Genomic DNA, 8653 nt, shown 5'->3' with positions numbered 1-8653 from the left:
TCACAGGCCTCAGCCTCAGCCTCAAGGTGAAGGGCTAGAGAAACAGCGAGGCAGGCCCCTGGGCAGCCTTCCTCAGCACCGGGCCGGCCTGGGCAGCGCTGCCGGCCACTTGGGCTTCGGTTTCCTGTTCCTGACCTCACGTGTGCCGCAGAATTGTGTAAGAGCCTCGGCCTGGAACACGCAGTGCTAGAACAGCCTTGTGGGACGGTCACCTTGGAGGCAGCTCAGAGCAAGCAGGTCAGGGGTCAGGGGCGCGTGAGGGGGGACAAAGACAGGCCTGGGTGTGGTCCTTGCAAAGTTTTTGCCGTGGTGCTTGTCAGGGGCCACACATCAGGGTGAAGTGTTTGCACACTTGCAGCTTTGCACACTTGCAGCTTTTGTTGTAGTAACTGAATTCCACATGTGCCTGCTAGTGGCTACCTTCCCACACACTGTGACTGGGTTGCTCGTCAGGAGTGGCTGCAGTGCTCACACAGTGCTCACTCGTGGGGGTTGCACTGTCTGGGAAGGACGCTATGTCTCTCTTTCTTTTTTTTTGCTTTTTGGGTCACACCCAGCAATGCACAGGGGTTACTCCTGGCTCATGCACTCAGGAATCACCCCTGGCGGTGCTCAGGGGACCATATGGGATGCTGGGATTTGAACCCGGGCTGGCCGCGTGCAAGGCAAACACCCTACCCGCTGTGCTATCACTCCAGCCCCCGCTCACGTCTCTTTTTAGTGTAGATACTTGCTGGGGGTCTCAACCCCTTTCTGGGTGGTACTTACACACACGTGGCTGGGATGTGGTCAGAAATCATTCTGGGGTCCTGCCAGGCTCAAACAGCTTAGGGGCCTGGATCAGGCTGTGGGGGGAGCTTTGCAGGGAGGAGCCCCCGGGCACTGTCGGGTATGACCCCTAAAGTAACAACAACGACTACGCCGACGACGATTTTATAGCGAGCGGGAAAGTCAAATAGTTTCGTATTTGTGGTAAAGGCAACTATCACTGGCTGAGGCTGACTTGAGGGAGGATAATTTGGTGAGAAGAATGACGTTTGCATGGTTTTGAAGTATCTCTCCACAGCTTGTTTAATGTTAGCACTGTAGCACTGTAGCACTGTCATCCCGTTGTTCATCGATTTGCTCGAGCGGGCACCAGTAACGTCTCCATTGTGAGACTTGTTACTGTTTTTGGCATATCAAACACGCCACGGGGAGCTTGCCAGGCTCTGCCATACGGCCGGGATACTCTCGGTAGCTTGCCGGCTCTCTGAGAGGGACGGAGGATTTGAACCTGGGTTGGATGTGTGCAAGGCAAACGCCCTACCCGCTGTACTATCACTCCAGTCCTGTTTAATGTTAAGGGAGAAATAACAATAACGCCAGGCCACCCACCCGTAAAGGAAGCAGACACACATGGCTTGGAGAGCAGTGTGAAATCATGAGCAAGAACTGGTTAAGTATCACATGACTCCAGATGTGTGGTCTTTGCAAAGGAAACGAGAGCTTCATGCAGCATTCTGGAAGGGGATGGAGTACCTGAACTCGGTTCTGAGGGAACATCATAAACTCTCTAAAACTCTCTAAACAATCTCTCTGGCCTGAGCCAGAGAGATGGAACAGAAGTTAAGGGGCTGGAGCGATAGCACAGCGGGTAGGACGTTTGCTTTGCACGTGGCCAACCTGGGTTTGATTCCCAGCATCCCATATGGTCCCCCAAGCACCGCCAGGAGTAAATCTCCTGAGTGCATGAGCCAGGAGTAACCCCTGTGCATCGCTGGGGTGTGACCCAAAAAGCAAAAATAAATAAATAAATAAATAAATAAATAAATAAATAAAATAAAGAGAACAGAGGTTAAGGGGCAAGTTTTGCATGTGGCCGACCCTAGTTTGATCCCTGCCACCACATGGTTCTTTGAGTACTTCTGGGAGTTACCTCTGAGCACAGAGCTAGGAGTAGCCTGGAGCACTGCTGTGTATGGAAAAAAAAAACCAAGAAAAATGACCAAAGGCAGAGGGAAGGAAGAAGGAAGCTAAAAGACTGGACAGTCAAAGATGATCATTATCCAGACTGGACTCAGTAGGAGAGGGACAAAAGCCACAGGGACGCAGAGAGCTGGCCTCACTGGAATATGGAAGCGATCAGGAAGTATGTGTCGATGTTAAGTTCGCCAAACTTGATAGCTGCACTGTGTTATGTAACAGAAAAATAAAGTCTCATTCTTAGGAAACACTGAACCATGATATATGCAAGGTACTTTCATAGGGCTCAGAAACAAGGAGAGAGAGAGAGAAAGAAAGAGAGAGAGTAAAAAAATATTTTAATGTGTTAGAAATTGCTAGATCTGCATTCTAGAGAAGAGCTGAGTGTTAAAAAGTAGGTAAAGGGGATATTTTTGATAACATTTTAGTATCAATATTGCAGACCACAATGCCCAAAGGGGAGGGGAGAGAAAGAAAGAGAGAGACACAGAGAGAGAGACAGAGAGAGAGACTGCCATAGAGGCTATAGAGGTAGGCAGGGGGTGGTGGCAGTGGGTGATGGGGGGAACCTGGGGACACTGGTGCTGGGAAATGTGCACTGGTAGAGGGATGGTGTTGGAACACTGTATGACTGAAACCCAATCATAAACAGCCTTGTAAGGGTCTATCTCACAGTGATTCCATTAAAAAGTAAAAAAACCCAAAAAAAACAAAAAAGAACTGCTAGATCTGAGTTAAAGATACACAGGAGTTCTCTCACTTATTCCTGTGCATATTCTGTAATTTTGCATTTATTTTCCAAAAGGAGTCAAAAAAGAAAAAAAAAACTACCTCCTAGAGCACACAGCTGCCATGGGTGGGGCCGAGATCCACGCGCCGGCTGCTCGGCAGCCAGGAAACAGCTGTGGGCCAACCGCTCCGCTCACTGGGGCCGGGAGGGAAAGGCTCTCTGGGCTCCAGCCCGAGCTGGTGGCACCAAGGAACGTCGCTGGTGAGTTCCCGCTGTGCTCTCGCCCCTGTCCCAGGGACAGCTGAACCCTGAGACCATCCCTCTGCCTCTGTGCTCCTGCCGCCTTATCTCTGAGCAACCCCGAGGACCCCGCTCGCCTTGTCTCGGGATCCCTGGGAAAGGGGATTGAAAACGTTGTTTACTTGAGAGGGTCCAGGCCAGAGAATCCAAATTCTCATGGATTTTTCATGAGTCCCTGTCCGCTCTGTCTTTGTCTGTCCTGCTCAGTCCCCCTTCTTCTTTGAAAAGCAATTTCTTCTGGGTCCTTGTTCCTTTTGACTTCTGAAGCCACTTTGTGGTTCCGGTGGGTCTTCCTGCCACACACAATGGCCCACCCTCCTAGCCACACACATCCGAGATGGTGGGCCGTGGGTGGGCATTGGACCTAATATGAGCCAATCAGGGCCTTTTTCTGGATGGGGGGGGGTTATGGAAGTAGTGGGTGGGCTTTCTAGCAGCAGGTTGTGATGCCTGTGTTTGGGGACAGACGGCACCTCCACCTCCCACCAAAAGGGGAAACCTATCCTTCCTGATCATGCTAGAAGCAGCAATGGGAGGAAGCGTTTCAGCGTTCCAGGGTCTCCTCGCTCCTGCCATGCTCTGCTCTATAAATATATCAGCATCCTCCTAATCAGTAGCTCTGATTTCATTTTGTGGTTGTTGGGTCACACCTAGCGATGCTCAGGGGTTACTCCTGGCTCTTCACTCAGGAGTTCCTCCTGGTGGTGCTCGGGGGACCATAGAGGATGCCAGGGATGGACCTGCAGTCATCTGCATGAAAGGCAAATACCCTACCTGCTGTTCTATCGCTCCGGCTCTGATTTAAATTTTTGTAACTTTAGTTAAGCACCATGATTTACAAAGCTGCTCACGATACAAGTCGTTTCAGGTATTCAATATGCCAGTCTTACCACCGATGTGCCCTTCCCTCCACCAATGTCCCTAGTTTCCCACCCACACCCCAGCCTGCTCCCTCCGCAGGTACTAATTTACTTGACATTGTTTATTACAACATATCACTCATCACGGTGCCGCTGAAGTCACTCAGGACTTCTTGAGCTACTGGGTGCGAGTCGGGCCTTCTGTGTTGCTGCTTTCACTCATGGCGCTTCGTGGGCTTCGACTCAATGTTCCCGTCTAAGGTTCTTGCCTCTCCTTGGCTCTCCACTCTGTGAAATCGGGAGATGCCGTGTGGTCCCATAGGCAGTTGTTCGCTTCCGGGGCTTTGCCGCTGGGCCGATGAGCTGCAGGTGTCCCTCTGGCCTTCTCAGGTCAGTCCTAAAGCCGGGCCGTTTCTCTGGATGTGGGTGCAGCACTGGGCCTCTGGCAGGGCGGGCACTCAATCTGCCCTCCTCCTGTCTAGGGTCCAGAGATCTTGGCCCCGTGGCAGCCCGGCCTTCTGGGGATTATTCAGCTCTTTCCCTCCAGCTCTGATTTTGTGGAGGTCTCTTTGCTTTGGGTTTCTATCAAAATCAAAACAGACCAAGACGGCTGAGATGCCGACCACTAGCCAATCCAGGCCTCAAGGGGCTCCTGGGTCTGACCATGCCTGGCTCTGCTTAGACCGGGGGAGGGAGCAGGGCAGTTGTCACTTGTTCTGTCTGGTTCTCAGACAAGGTCATGGCATTTTCACATATGAAGAATGGTTTGTACTCATATCCCACCTTGCCTGTTGGACCTCGTGGACTCAGGGAAAGTCTGGAAGATTTCTGTGTTCTGTCAGGAGGTATCAAGGAAAGAATAAGGGGAGGGAGATTAAAATCATCAAGTCTCTAAGGGTCTTGGAAGGAGGCAGAGAAGGAGTTGGGAGAAGTCTTCCACACCAAGATAAGAGATTGGTCTCAATCCCCTATTTACCTAGAATTTTTTTTTCTTTTTGGGTCACACCTGGCGATGCACAGGGGTTACTCCTGGCTCTGCACTCAGGAATTACCCCTGGCTCTGCTCAGGGGACCATATGGGATGCTGGAAATTGAACCTGGGTCAGCTGTGTGCAAGGCAAACGCCCTACCCACTGTGCTATTGCTCCAGCCCTCACCTAGAATTTTTTTAGGGTACACCTTCCAGCCACGGCAGAGCCTGGCAAGCTACCTGTGGTGTATTCGATATGCCAAATACAGTAACGATAACGGGTCTCATTCCCCTGACCCTGAAAGAGCCTCCAATACGGCACTGTTTGGAAAGACAAGTAAGGAGAGACTGCTAAAATCTCAGGGCTGGGACGAATGAAAATGTTACTGGTGCCCACTCGAGCAAATCGATGAACAACAAGATGACAGTGATATGGTGATACGCCTTCCAGCAGTGCTCAGGAAACTACGTGTTGCTGTGGAGCTAACCCAGGACTCTTGATTGTAAGCATGTGCTCCAGTCCTTTATCATCCCCCTGGTCCTCACTTTTTCACTGAGGCACACATTTTATATAGTAGCACTGTAGCACTGTATCACTGTCATCCCGTTGTTCAATTTGCTCGAGCGGGCACCAGTAATGTCTCCATTGTGAGACTTGTTGTTACTGTTTTTGGCATATCAAACACGCCACGGGGAGCTTGCCAGGCTCTGCCATACGGCCGGGATACTCTCGGTAGCTTGCCGGCTCTCCGAGAGGGACGGAGGATTTGAACCTGGGTTGGATGTGTGCAAGGCAAATGCCCTACCCGCTGTACTATCACTCCAGTCCTTTATATAGTAATGGCAGGTATTTGTCTTGTTTCATGGACATAAAATTCTTTAAACCCAGGGCTTCTCACCTACAAAGCATGTGCTCTGCCACTGAGACACATCCTCAGCCTGAAAAGAAACCTTGCTTCCTCCCCTCTACTTTGGTCAGCAGCAGGTGCCATATTTTTGGGTCATTTTCGGCCTTAATACATTTTGATTAAATTTTCGTTTGGGTATCTGGCATTCTATATTGGTTTAACTATGTTAGCAAAGTTGAAACCCTACTAGGAGACACGTGATAAACCACAAATGTGATGACTTATTACTGCAGTGGTACTGCAATACTTGACTGATTGATTGAACTATATTAGCAAAGTTGCAGCCTTACTAAGAGACACAAGTGTATTTGGAAATGTGATAAATTGTTACTGCAATACTTGCATGGAAGTTATACTAGATTTTACCAAGCAATTTAAGGTTTTTAGTTTCCCTATATTCATTTCTTAGAATCACGAAATCAAGGTTCATTCGTTCGTTTTGACCTGATACTCTTCTTCACACTTGTTGTAGTTTCTATTCAATGGGGAGTCAATGGAGACACGCATGCCATCAAGAGCCATGGTTTTCAAATTGGAATATGCTTGTGAATCTCCGGGGGGTGGGTCATGTTAAAATGAAGATGTTGAATAAACTGATATGGAGTTGATCTGGAAAGGCTCAGGTTCTGCGTTTCTTTTCTCTTTGGGGTGGATGGGTGGGCCACAGCTAGCAGTGTCGACGTGCTACTTCTGGCTCTGCTCAGGAGTGAGCTCTGGTGGTGCGTAGGGCATGATGTGTGGGATCTGTATCTTGGACTAAGGTTGGCAGCATACGAGGGAAGCACTTTCATCCCTGCACTATCTCTCCAGAATTCGGCATTATTTTTTCCTTGTTTGGTTTTGCGGCTACACCCAGCAATGCTCAGGTTGGCTCTGCACTCAGAAATTATTCCTGGTAGTGCTTGGGAAAACCATATAGATGACAGGGATCGAACTATTTATTGCCATAGTGGTCACCTATTTATCCTAACTGCCCTGCGCCCCTTACATATTTGTAGCAAACTTCCAACCATGGACCAGTCCTCCTGAACCCTGTTTTTGCTGTCCATGGATATTAGTCCCATACTATGTTTTTTTTTTATATCCCACAAATGAGTACAGTCATTCTATGTCTGTCCCTCTCCTCTGACTCATTTCACTCAGCATGATATATATATAAACATGTATATATATATATATATATATATATATATTGCTTTTTGGGTCACACCTGTCGATGCTCAGGGGTTACTCCTGGCTCTGCACTCAGGAATCACTCCTGGCAGTGCTTGGGGACTATATGGGATGCTGGGAATTGAACCTGGGTCGGCCGCGTGCAAGGCAAACACCCTTACCCGCGTGCAAGGAAAACACCCTATCGCTTCAGCCCCTCGGCATGATATTCTTCATATCCATACATTTACAAGCAAAGTTCATGATTCCATTTTTCCTGGTGGCTGCATAGTATTCCATTCTGTAGAGGTACCATAGTTTTTTATTTTTTTGTCCAGTCATCTATTCTTGGGTACTTTGTTGTTTCCAGATTCTGGGTGAATAGTGCTGCAGTGAACATAGAAGTGCAGAGAGCTGCACTGCTGTGTGGCTTTGGGCCCCCAGGGTATATTCCCAGAAGTGGTATTGCTGAGTCAAATAGGAGCTCAATTTCTAGTTTTTGAGGAACACCCATATTGCTTTCTAAAAAGAATGGCCCAGTCGGCATCCCCACCAACAATGAATGAGTCTCCGCATCCATGCCAGCACTGTTTGTTCTTGTTCTTTTTGGTTTGTGCCAACCTCTGTAGTGTTAGATGATATCTCACTGTTGTTTTGATTTGCATCTTCCTGATGATTAATGATGTAGAACATTTTTTTTATGAGCCTTATGGCCATTTGAATTTCTTTGAGAAAGTTTCTGTTCCTCTCCCCATTTTTTGATGGGATTAGATGTTTTTCTTATAAAGTTCTATCAGTGCCTTATATAGCTTTGATATTAACCCTTTATTAGATGGGTATTGGGTAAAAAATCTTTCCCATTCTGTGGACTGTCTTTGTATCTTAGTCACCATTGAGGGCTCTGTCTGTAGCACTGTCATCCCATTGCTCATTGATTTGCTCGGGTGGACACCAGTAACGTCTCCATTGTGAGATTTGTTACTGATTTTGGCACATTGAATACGCCACGGGGAGCTTGCCAGGCTCTGCCATCAGGTGGGATACTCTCGGTAGCTTGCTGGGCTCTCTGAGAGGGACAGAGGAATTGAAGCCGGGTTGGCTGCGTGCAAGGCAAACGCCCTACCCGCTGTGCTATCGCTTCAGTACTAATTCGAAAAAAAAAAAAAAGAAAAGAAAAATCACTATCACTATTACTATCATCCCATTAATCCTTGATTTGCTTGAGTGGGCCCAGTAACATCTTCGTTTGTCCTAGCCCTGAGATTTTAGCAGCCTCTCTTTACTCGTCCTTCCCAATGGTGCCACATTAGAGGCTCTTTCAGAGAACCTGGCAAGCTACCGGGAGCTTTCCTGTCTGCACGGGAGAGCCTGGCAAACTCCCCTCCGCATATTCATATGCCAATACAGTAACAATGATGGCAAACACACACACAAACACACACACACACACAACCCGGAGGTCACAGAGAATATTTTTTCCTCTCCGTTTTTGGGAGGAGCCTCCCCAGAGGTGTCCTGGGAAGTAGCTACTCCCTGAGCTACTGTCCAGCAGTTTGGGCTTGATGGTTCAATGGCCGGTCCGGCAATGTGGTGCTGCCCAGCCCCAGGGATGCCCCTCTCTCCCCCCCGCCCCCGCCCGGGCTAAAAGGGGTGCTCACGGGTCCGGCCAATCAGAGATTCTTGCAGAACTACAGCCCACCCCCGGCTCCCCCACCCTTTCACTTTGAACTTTTTCACTTCTCATCCATTTTATTTCCCTGAGGGGCTT

This window comes from Sorex araneus, chromosome 4, assembly GCF_027595985.1.
Source record: "Sorex araneus isolate mSorAra2 chromosome 4, mSorAra2.pri, whole genome shotgun sequence".
Taxonomy (NCBI): domain Eukaryota; kingdom Metazoa; phylum Chordata; class Mammalia; order Eulipotyphla; family Soricidae; genus Sorex; species Sorex araneus.
This window is presented reverse-complemented; position numbering follows the sequence as displayed.